The sequence below is a fragment of the Pteropus alecto genome, unplaced genomic scaffold, assembly GCF_000325575.1.
Source record: "Pteropus alecto unplaced genomic scaffold, ASM32557v1 scaffold104, whole genome shotgun sequence".
Lineage (NCBI taxonomy): Eukaryota > Metazoa > Chordata > Mammalia > Chiroptera > Pteropodidae > Pteropus > Pteropus alecto.
Window position 1 is genome coordinate 3,488,607 of NW_006436664.1, and position 10,957 is coordinate 3,499,563.

Below are 10,957 nucleotides of genomic sequence, written 5' to 3' on the forward strand. Positions count from 1 at the left end.
ACATATTTATACAAAGCTGATTTTGATCCCCCTTCTCCCACTCTAGGCAGTGTGATGGCACAGACCTCTGCAGGCTGGGCTCTTCCCAAAAGCCTCTGCTTCATCCCAACGGTATCGCTAGTACTGCTTCTATACTCAACTCAAAGAGGAGAAAGGCCCACCCACTCCCCTCACCAGGACCCAAGGGCTTACTTAGGTCCAGCTACCCATTGACTCCACCAACCACACGGCTTAGCAGAGGCAAATAGATTGGAATTGGGAGTGTAGGCAAAAAAAGCAGGATTCTACTCACCATCCTTCAGAATTCTTCACCAAGTATAACTTCAAATTTTTCTCCATCGATGTTACTGGAAGACCCCTTCTTTGTCAGCCTGTGATGTTGTGTGTAGAAGGGAGGTAACGGAGAAGGGTGTGAAGATGGAGGTTGTTCTTAAAATAAGCAGGAAGTATGTAAAAATTAAACTATGTTTGACTAGGAAGGCTAGTATGTCTTCGTTTAGCTTGAAATAAGCAAAGTTGTCATGTCTAGACTCTCTATATTGCCAAATGTCAGGCTGCCATTAGAATCGAGTTACTCTACCAGTCATTTATCGTTCAGTGAACTTGTTTGTCTGGGTTCTTTACTTATTTTGTTAAATTCCTATACTTCATAGGGTAAGATACTTAAAGAATGGATCATGTCCAAAGCCACACTGAGGCATAATAGAGCTTTTGGTGAGATGCGAGAAACGTTAGAACTCAGGCTTCCACAGAATGAAGTTTGTTTTGGATTCATGCTTTTGAATCGCTTTTGTCTTTTTTGCATGTTGCACCTGCTGCAGCGAAATGGCCCTGGGGCTACTTCTCAATGGGGAGGTCCCCATCCTGCAAAGGCCCATGTGTGGAAACCTTAGACCAGCACTTCTCTGGGCCTTGGAACAAACCATCTCCTCTCTGACTTCAGTAGAATCTTACTTGTGAATCTTTTCTTTCCTCTTTTCACCCACAGCGTGGAGAAATCCAGACAGCTGATTAGTGTGTGGGCTTAGGAGACAGACACCAATGAGGTCTCTTAGTTATAATGTAGTGGTTGCTGTGGTTTTTAGTGTGTTTGTTAAGATTTATCTCAACCATCTAAGTCTGACTGCTTTAGATTAAAAACATTTTTGTACCATACTATGGTACAGCTCAGCTCCCAAGGAAACTAAATTTAAGTTTGGAATTAAACCTCCAGCTATTCATAGTCTATCTGTCCTTGAATTTATCTCTTACGTATCACTTTTGAAATCTGGTACAGAGTTGGGAGATTCATCACTAATGATACTCTATTTAAGATAATGGGCCTACCTTTGTAAAAGTAGGTAATGACACATCCTTTAGGATTGCATAAGGCAGCTCCAATGGTCCTAAAAAATGTGTTATGGTTTCATAAAGAAGAGACAAACTTGAAGCATTGTCCATATGATTAGAACCTTGAAATGGGTTCAAAGATTTTCCTGCCTTGCTCCCATTTAATGTCAATAATTATTTACAGATGCAACAAGAAAACAAACCTACCTGGATAACTGAAAAGCAGCTTGATTCTGTTGTGTGTGTGTGTGTGTGTGTGTGTGTGTGTGTGTGTGTGAATGGAAAACATTGTTTGCTTTTACTTTGAGCAACTTATAGCTTTAACATAGTTTTACTGTTTATAAAAATACAAAAACATAAGGAAGAATATAAAAATCAGTCATGGTCTCAGTAACAGTTAGCATTTCGCTAAATTCACTTTCAATCTTATGTGTACATATAATTAATGAATTCCGTCGTATCTATATATTAGTTTTATTCAATGATTTGAAAAATATAGAGCTCATTTTTAAATAACATAATCAAGATTTTTCAAAATCATATTTTAATTTCTATTTTTTCTCATTATAAAATCCAATAGTAGTATAATTATCAGTTTAATATTCTTTTACTTCCCAATCCTTGCCAGTACAGCTTGAGAATATGCACCTAAACCATCATTTCGTTGTTTTTCATTTTCTTCTCTTTTATTTTTTATTCTTATATTTTATTTCATTTGGCTACCAACTTAAAATAACTACTTGGTCTTAACTCTACATGATTAGCAGACATTTTATTCTGTTTAAAACATCCACAGAGACATTTGTCCATGTCAAAAAGTCTTGGAAATTTGGTCCTTGAAATTTGCTCCAAAACACTCACTGAGACATTTGGTCCATAGTTAATATAAATCCTGCTTTTCTGCAAGATTCAAACCCAGACTCATCTACCTAACCCTATGTGCCATTCATTACCAGCCAGTCTACTGAGACAAGAAGCATTATTATTTGCAATATAACAACTACACAATTATTGGACCAATAAAACACAGTAGTATTTTTTATGTGTTAATCCTATAAATCAAAAGTAAAAACAAATGTTATAGGCTATTTGAAGCTAAGATCATTTTCTAAGTGTGGACATTTTGGACAGGACCAAACATCAAGTCCATCTGACATGGACTGAATGTGTTCATGGGTGTTTGGGCAGAACCAAGTGTCCTGCAAGGCACTACACATATACCCAGCATCAATTTCTCGCAATGGCACTTTAGGACAATCTAATTTTTTTATCCTTATAAGTAACCTTTTTATTTTTCTTGCTTGAAAACTTGAAATTGTTTTTGTACTGGAAATTCACATTTTCACCAGCACATGCCTAGAACTCCTCATTTTATTTATTTTGTCTAGAATCTTTTTCTCATTCTATAGTCTCAGATTTTTTTTCAGATCCAGAAACTTTTCTTTATATACCTTTAATTATACACTTAATTTAAGTTTCCACTCTACTCATTTAGTCTTATTTAGCCAATTTTTTCATAGCTTCATATTTTATCCCCTACATCTATCATTTTTTAGCATAATTTTATTTTACATTTTTCATTATTTAAAAGATTCTGCGTTAATTATTCCAAATGTGAATTTTAATCCTGGAATGGAGTTTTCATTTCTATGGTTTTTTTTCTTTACCATTGGTTGTTATTTTTTATCTTTATCAACTCCCTCCTTCAAATATTTTTCATAGATATTCTTTTTGTCCTTTAATGACCACTCAAAGCAGGTCCATTCTAAATTTTCTTCTTTACTGCGATGATCTTTCACACATACTTTTTAAATTGTACTTTGTAGCAGTGGATCCCTTCTTTTACATTATATGGAAATTGTTTAAAGATTCCTTTTGTGGTTGTTTTTCCCCCTTACTTACACATCATTGAACGAGGAAAATTTTTACTGGGTCTAGGGAATGGCAAGCAACAGAGGTAGTTTCCCCTTTGTTTCTGCACAATGATCCCCAGCTCTGACATCTGTCTCTCTGGACTTCCACTGAATGTGAAGGAGCACAGTCCCCCCGAGATGTTTATCTGGGAGACTCAGTTTCATCAGGAATATGATGGATGAAAGAAAAACATTTTCTAAATTGAATATATTGTATTTCTAACTGTATTTCTTATTTATGCACAAAAGCACGGCTAAAAAACAGAAAGTTCTAAATAGAGATGCTAAGGCATTGATAAGCTGTTTTCTTTCTCATGTCATCAATTATTATGACCAATAAATCGAATCATACTGATTGGCTCCCTACAGCACTGGGAGGATGCATTTTTTTCATACATTGATATACTGCCATTTATCATTACTCTTTAATTATCATTGTATGGCCAGTTTCTAGTACCTAGTGAAATGGTGATGCTTAAAAAGTCAGCTGAAATCAGATCTTCCTGTATCTATTTTTTAATTTTGACTAATTTATTCACTTAACTAACCTCAGTACTCTTTATTAATGTTTATTCTAAGCACCATTTTAGGCTTGTGGTAATTATATTACTGTCCTTGCTTTCATGATAACACCTGAATAATTATTTGAGCTAATGCTTACAAAATGCTGCACAAGAAGCACAGTAAAAAGGCATAGAAATACTAAAGTAGGAATAAGTGCTCTCATCTGAGAAGATTAAATAAGGTTTCATAGAGGACAGTACTGAGCTAATGTGTAAGAGTAAGTAGGTTATTTACAGATGAGATTGGGAGATGATGGAGGAGCACTCCTAGTAAATGGAATAGTATGGACAAGTACGTGGTTATCCGAAAAATGGCAAGTAGCACAATTTGACTGAGGGGTGGGGTAGTTAAAGACAGAAGCATATGCAATTTGAGAAGTGTAGGTTTGAAATAAGCCAGGGAAAACTTTGAATGCCAGCCCCAAAGGATTTTCTTTTGCAAATAAAATACACTTTGAAATTTTATTTATTTTAAAAATTCTGACTATTTCCCTATTATCTATCCAAAAGAAGTCTTTATTTGCAGAGAAAAAAAGATGTTTTCCCAATCTACAGCATTAGTGTCCTACAATATCAATTGGGTGATTTTTGAAATAAATTGAAATCTTTCATTTTCACTGTCATTACACATTAGACAGTGACACCTAATGGTAATATGTTATTTTACAGCCAAGTCTATGATTCTGAGAAAAAAGCAAGACAGAAGGCAAAGAAAGGTGTTAGGAGATGCCTCCCAGCACGATAACTACCCAAGACTACAGTAAAGGGCATAATAGATTTAGCTAAGGGTGGTGAGAAGAGATGGCAGGTGATTGGGCCTCAGATTTCCTGAATTGCTAAATTCCAACAGAGCAACAAGTTTCAGTGAGATTTGAGACCCTCCCTGACTGTGTCCCTTGCACGGATTGGCCAGATGATGACAAGTCGAAAGTATTTTTTACTAAGTCTACTATGAGAGTGAAAAATGCACATCGATCTAATATTAGGTTCTTCCAGGTCCCCAATATCAATACATACAAACCAACAAGAAAAATCCTAAAAGTCCAAATGTTTGTCTAACACAATACATAAACAAAGAAAATGTGTAAGAACTATTTTACATTCTCTAACTGGAAACAAAGAGGTAATATGGCAAAGTGTCATGAAATGCCTTCAGTCCCCTAAGGCTACATTTCAGCCACCTCCAGTTCAAAGGCCACTTTACAGCATCTGCCTACAGAGCTTAAAAAGGAAGTATGTCTCTGTCACACTCAGATAATAACAAGACGGATCAAAGCACACATTCTCTTGCCCAGCATATGATACTGGCAAACTGAGAAAGAAAATGTTCAGTTTAAATGAACAGGAGCCTAGTTCTCGCCTACTCTCTGCCTGTGTTTAGTATGAAGACCTGTCATTACTCCAACTAAGTGGGACTCCAAGTTGCAATTCAATATATCCTGGGCTGGAAGAGAGAAAGTAAAAGTTAAGGACAAACACCTAGGTGATTTTAGGTTCTCAGCTTGTCAACAGCGTCGCTGCCCATGCACAACCAAGCACTACAAAAAATATTAATAATAATAATCCTGTTTGCTTATATGATTCTAATTAGGTAAACTTCATTTCAGCCGTTAGATCAAGTTTCATAATTTTAGCTCACTTAACAACTTCAAATTATATTCCTACTAAGATACAAGTTTGTGGATGTAATTCATTTTTCTAAATGACATTAATTTAACACCATGTACTGAATATCTGTTATGTGCCGTCACAGAATTACAGAATTATAAAGAAACAGCTGACCAAAAAAATGCGTACTTTGTTTCAAACATCAGGTGTTTGTTTTTCCTCTACAGTTGCATCTTGAGAAAATATTCATGCACATCAGTTTTACTCAAATCTCTTAGCTTGATTTAATCTAGTGTAAATCTTATGTAATAGCTAAATACTATACATTCAAAATTTTCAATTCCTATTCTTGTCTATATTGTAATCTCCAAAGAATTTATGGAATATCAGAGAAAGAGAAAGGACATTCAAATATACAGGAACTATCCTAAGACATGAACGCTGCCCAGCAATGCCAATAGAAATATTATGGTTGGATCTGGAGGGATTCGATGAGAGTAATCAGGGTATATGGGTCCCAATTGCCTTTCCATTCCCCAGAGGCAGGGAATTATGTGGGTAGAAAGACCGTGATGTTTCCCAAGGTGGCCATGAATGCTAACAGGCTCCTTGATGAGTTATAAAGAGAACTGCAGATAGGATAAGTGCTCCCAGGAAGATGCCTATCAGCCACCTCGCCACAAAGTTCCTTCCAGCTGGTCAGAAGCCTGCCTCTGCAGCAAGACACATCCCAAAGGGACTGGTTCACTCTCCCCTTCTCCTGTTTCCCCTACTTCTAGCATAATAATACTTGCAGTAAGAATCGCAAAAAAAAATAGTGACAGCTTTTGTCCACAACTTTGTTAATTTCCTTTGGCATGAGCCCCAAGATCAATTTGCGTTCTCCTCTAAAACCACAGCCTTGCAACATCTCTCGTAAAATTAGATAATAAACAGCTACATAAAGACTATGCTACATAAATATGTCTCGTCTATAAGAACTTTTTAACCTTTATTGGCCACTTTGCAGTGCATGAATTTCTTTAAACTATATACAGCAATATTTTTTAACTCTACCTGAACTTTTCTTTCAATTAACGAATTTAGTCCATCCATATCTTACATGAAAGAAAATATACATACCTTGCTCGTTTATCTGGTTTTGGGTTTACTGTCTATTATTCTTTATTATCATGGATCCATTTGTCTACAAGGCATCTAGACATATACTCTAGAGCAGTGCCATCCAACAGAACATTCTGTGATGATAGAATTGTTTTATATCTGTGCTATCCAATTCAGTAGCCCCTGGCCACAATGACTATTGAACACTTGAAATGTGGCCAGTGAAACCGAAGAACTGGAATTTTTATTTTATTTAATCTTAATTTAAAATAAATTAAATTAATAAATTAAATTAATTTAATAAATTAATTTAAATGGCCGCTACGTTGGAGAATGTGGCTCGATGCTTTTGTCAAGTACGCATACTGAGAGATGAGGGTCCCCACATAAAAGGCAGAGACCAGGAGCCTGAGGCTGCCATGGCCAAGTCCAGCCTTCTTTTCTGGCAGCTCCAGAACACAGAAAGGTCCAGATAGCAGAGAGGAGAAAAATCTCTTCTCTAAAGCAGGCTCTGGGTCAGATCTCCAGGTTTCTTTTTGCCTCTACAGACCTGACATCAAGAGCTTTGAAATGTCTCATCTCCAAGACTCTGACAGTTTCCACATCACCAGAAAGTCCTTTCAGACCTGGAGAAATCTCTACCTGATGGTGGGAGGCCAACCCCCTTCCTCGTGCATTCTTGGCTTCCTGCTATGGCTCCTGGCCTTGAACCACAATGGTGGATCTCAAACTTCAGGAGACAGTAAGATCAAGGGCCAGCTCTTCTCCAAGAGGCTCCAGAGACTTCCATTGGCTGAGCCCTGAAGAAGCTACAAAAATCTATTATTTCACCCTAGGCTTTAAAGAGAGACTAGCCCTCTCCATTTGTCAGTCACTCAGCTCATCCCAGGAGTAGAAGCATCCAGTGGTCTGGGGGCATCTTCCAAGTTTCCTCCTTCAGTTGTTATAATATTCCAGAAGGAAGTTGGAATGTGAGCTATCAAGCTTGTCATATTCCAAAAATCACCTTGAGCAAATTCTCCAAGAAAGTGTCACACATCTTTGCCCTAACTACTTTCCAGTCGAATGAGTAAGGCATACTAAATGCTGGACCATTTCAGCCTGGGTCCCAGATGCCTGTTCACCCAGAGTTGGGTGGAACTTTCTGAAACTTAACTTTTCCTCCATTCCACTTAAAGAATTCTTTCCCAGCTCCAACCTCAGAACCACAGGGGACCATACTCTGCCCTCCGTGGCAGCTTTCCTCCTGCCCCTCTCCTTTGTTTTATCTTTTTGGAACATGCCCAGCTCGTTATTAACATTTTAGAACTACAAGGACACTAAAGATCTTCTAGTCAAAGTTCCTAATCTTACAGGCGAGGAAAAAGAACCACATGAAGGACAAATAAAAGGCATGTATGCTGTTACTCTCCCATCTAACAGTCACGGCAGAGATCACTAATCAAGTAAAGAAATCTTTTCTACTGAACCTGGATGTGGCCTTAAAATCTTTCTCAACAGAATGCTCCAGGCAGCTTCTTCATATTTAATCATAAACATGATTGACAACACACATTAAGCCCATTTGCCTATCCAGTGTTAAATGATGTCAAAGTAATTTGTGGCAAGCCCATGTCCCGTTTCTCAGGCCGCTGACCTTTCTACTACATCATAATGCTGTGCTTATGTTAAAATGTCATGCTCTGCATTTTCCCTGCAAATATTCCATTTGGGTATAAGTTATAAGTTTTCCAAAAAACATCTAATTATGTTTTTGTCTTTTTTCTTTTTTTTTTTAATAAGTAATACATTTACAGGGTTTAAAAATCAAAGCAATATAAAGGTGTACTGTGAAAAGTCATGATCCCGCCTCTGTCTCCATCCTCAACTTTTATTCATTTCTTGTTTATCCTTCTAGGGGTTTTTTGTGCGAATACAAGCAAATCAAATACATATTCTCATTTTCTGCCCTGGTTATACACAAAAAAAGTAGCATACTATATACAATTTTAGCACTTTGCTTTTTTTAACTTAATACATTCTGGAAATGGATCTTTCTCATTTTTAAGCAGGTACATAATCATGTTACCCTTTGACATTTAGGTTATCCAGACAAGATTCAATCTGCAAAGATATGTCTTCTTTTTTAATTTAAAAACTTTTTAAAATAAAAAACCTTTTAAAATTATGCAGGTAATACATTATTGTGCAAATGCTACCACAAAAGAGTGAAAATTCCTCCATTCACACCTGGTATCTTCTGGGAATTTCTTATATACACATACAAACCTATTCTCTCTATTTTTCAAAAATGTACACATAGGATAATACTGTTTCGCAGCTTGCTTTTTTTGTCACTCAAAAGTACATCACAAACCCCTTCTGGTTCAATATATACAGATCTGACTCATATTTAATGGCTTGATGTCACTCATGTTCAGTGACATGGATCTACTGTTATCTATTTTACCAGTCCCTTAACTGATGGACCTTTAGAATGACTTTTTTATTTTTCTATTATAGGTAATACTGAAATGAATATCCTTTCATATGTAATATAAATATCTTTTGTGTATAAAATGCAAATATAATATATACTGTATGTATTTTCTAATCTTACAGGCGAGGAAAAAGAACCACATGACATGGATCTACTATTATCTATTTTACCAGTCTCTTAACTGATGGACCTTTAGAATGACTTTTTTTTTTTTATATTATAGGTAATACTGAAATGAATATCCTTTCATATGTAATATAAATATCTTTTGTGTATAAAATACAAATATAATATATACTGTATGTATTTTCTAGCACTTACGCAAATATTTCTGTAGGCTTCATTCCTGGAAGAATGACTTTTTTTTATATATATATTATAGGTAATACTGAAATGAATATCCATGACATTTTAACTTACGCAAATATTTCTGTAGGCTTCATTCCTGGGTAAAAGAGAATGTCCAACCCTTCCACCTTTTTCTCTATGTGACAAATTTCTAACAATTTTAATTGTTAACCAAAAAATGACTTCAGTTTTAAAATGTGCTGAATACATTCAGCCTCTCTCTATATATTCAATATATGTATTCATATGTATATTCACTATAATATATATTATTTAATATGTAGATATTCAGTATGATACAGAGAACACACTGTATTAGGACTTGGTGAACTTTAGGACCGAAAAGATTTCTTGGCCTGCTTGCCTGGAGATCGCAGTAACCCCTTGTAGACTTCTCATTTTCATTGTTTTTCAAAAATTTTCTGGACTGTTTTCTTTAATGGTAACTAAATAGAATAATCCTCTTTGTAAAAGCATATCTGGAGCCAGTGGAAAGGATCTCCATGACTTCGCAACCATTTCAACCACCAGCCCAAGCTCTCTCTATTCCGCAACTTCCCACCTCTTCAGGCGGAGTCACCGCACAGCGGGGATTAAACACCAAAAGATCAACTTTTTCCTTCAATCTTAGTAGCAAGCCTTTGACCAAATCTGTAATTACGGACTGACTGGGAACTCGTTATAGCATGCTGTCTCCAGGGTATGAGCTGCTGCAATGGGGTTGGTATCAGTGCACACGTACAGCGCTTGAGGACCTGTCACAGAGGCTAGGAACACAAATCCCACTCCAAACCCTGAACCTACTTCGATGCATATTTCCACTTCCTTGAGCTCAGCCACCTCCACCTCATCACTTTCCCCAGGCAGGCTGAGGCTCATATGACAGGTGATGGTATATCCAAGGCCTGTGAGTTTGTGACTCCCTTAAATGGAGAAGCTCAGCCTCAGCATGTTTCTCTTCTCTGTCCCACCTTTTTCTCATTTTTTGGATTTTAATAAGAGTCTATTTGTGCTAAACTGCTGACGTATGTCAGGGAGCAAGATCTCAAATGCTCTGGAGAATGTTTTTGCAGCTTTTTTTAATGCATTTGACATTAAGGAGGGAACGTAAGGAACATTACATGGAGGTGGGAGGAAGCACCAGGCAACTGAATTACAGGACAGTTAACACGATTACTTGCTCTCCTGAGGATTAACACCCCCTTTGAGGGGTATTACTTCTGGAGTTTCAAAGGTGTATTAACCTGGATGCACAAGAACTAGGGCTTAAAACCTTTTACCTATAAAGCTACAGTCCTGAGGTGTGATTAACCACCATGACCTGCCCACTTAGGAATTATGATAAGATCACCCTGTGAGGCTACTTGCCATAGAACTCCTTTTTTTCTTCCACAGTTCCCCTTTTTTGAAGGATGCATTGATGACCAACCCTTTGATTGGATGGTGTGGTCTCACAGTGCTAGGAAGGCTCATTCCTAGGAAGTCTCAGTATTGACATCGTCTTATTGACCATTGAGGATGGGGGAATGGGATCTGAGTTGAAGCCAAATTTTCCCCTAAAGGAAAGGAAACAGAAGGGAAGGAAATGGGAAGGGGAGAGGAGGGGAGGGGAG

The 10,957-nt window shown here is 37.0% G+C and overlaps 1 pseudogene; it reads right to left on the minus strand.

Annotated features, from left to right (window-relative positions):
• Positions 1–9,659: 9,659 nt before the first annotated feature.
• Positions 9,660–10,223, minus strand: LOC102895241 (annotated as a pseudogene).
• Positions 10,224–10,957: the final 734 nt, after the last annotated feature.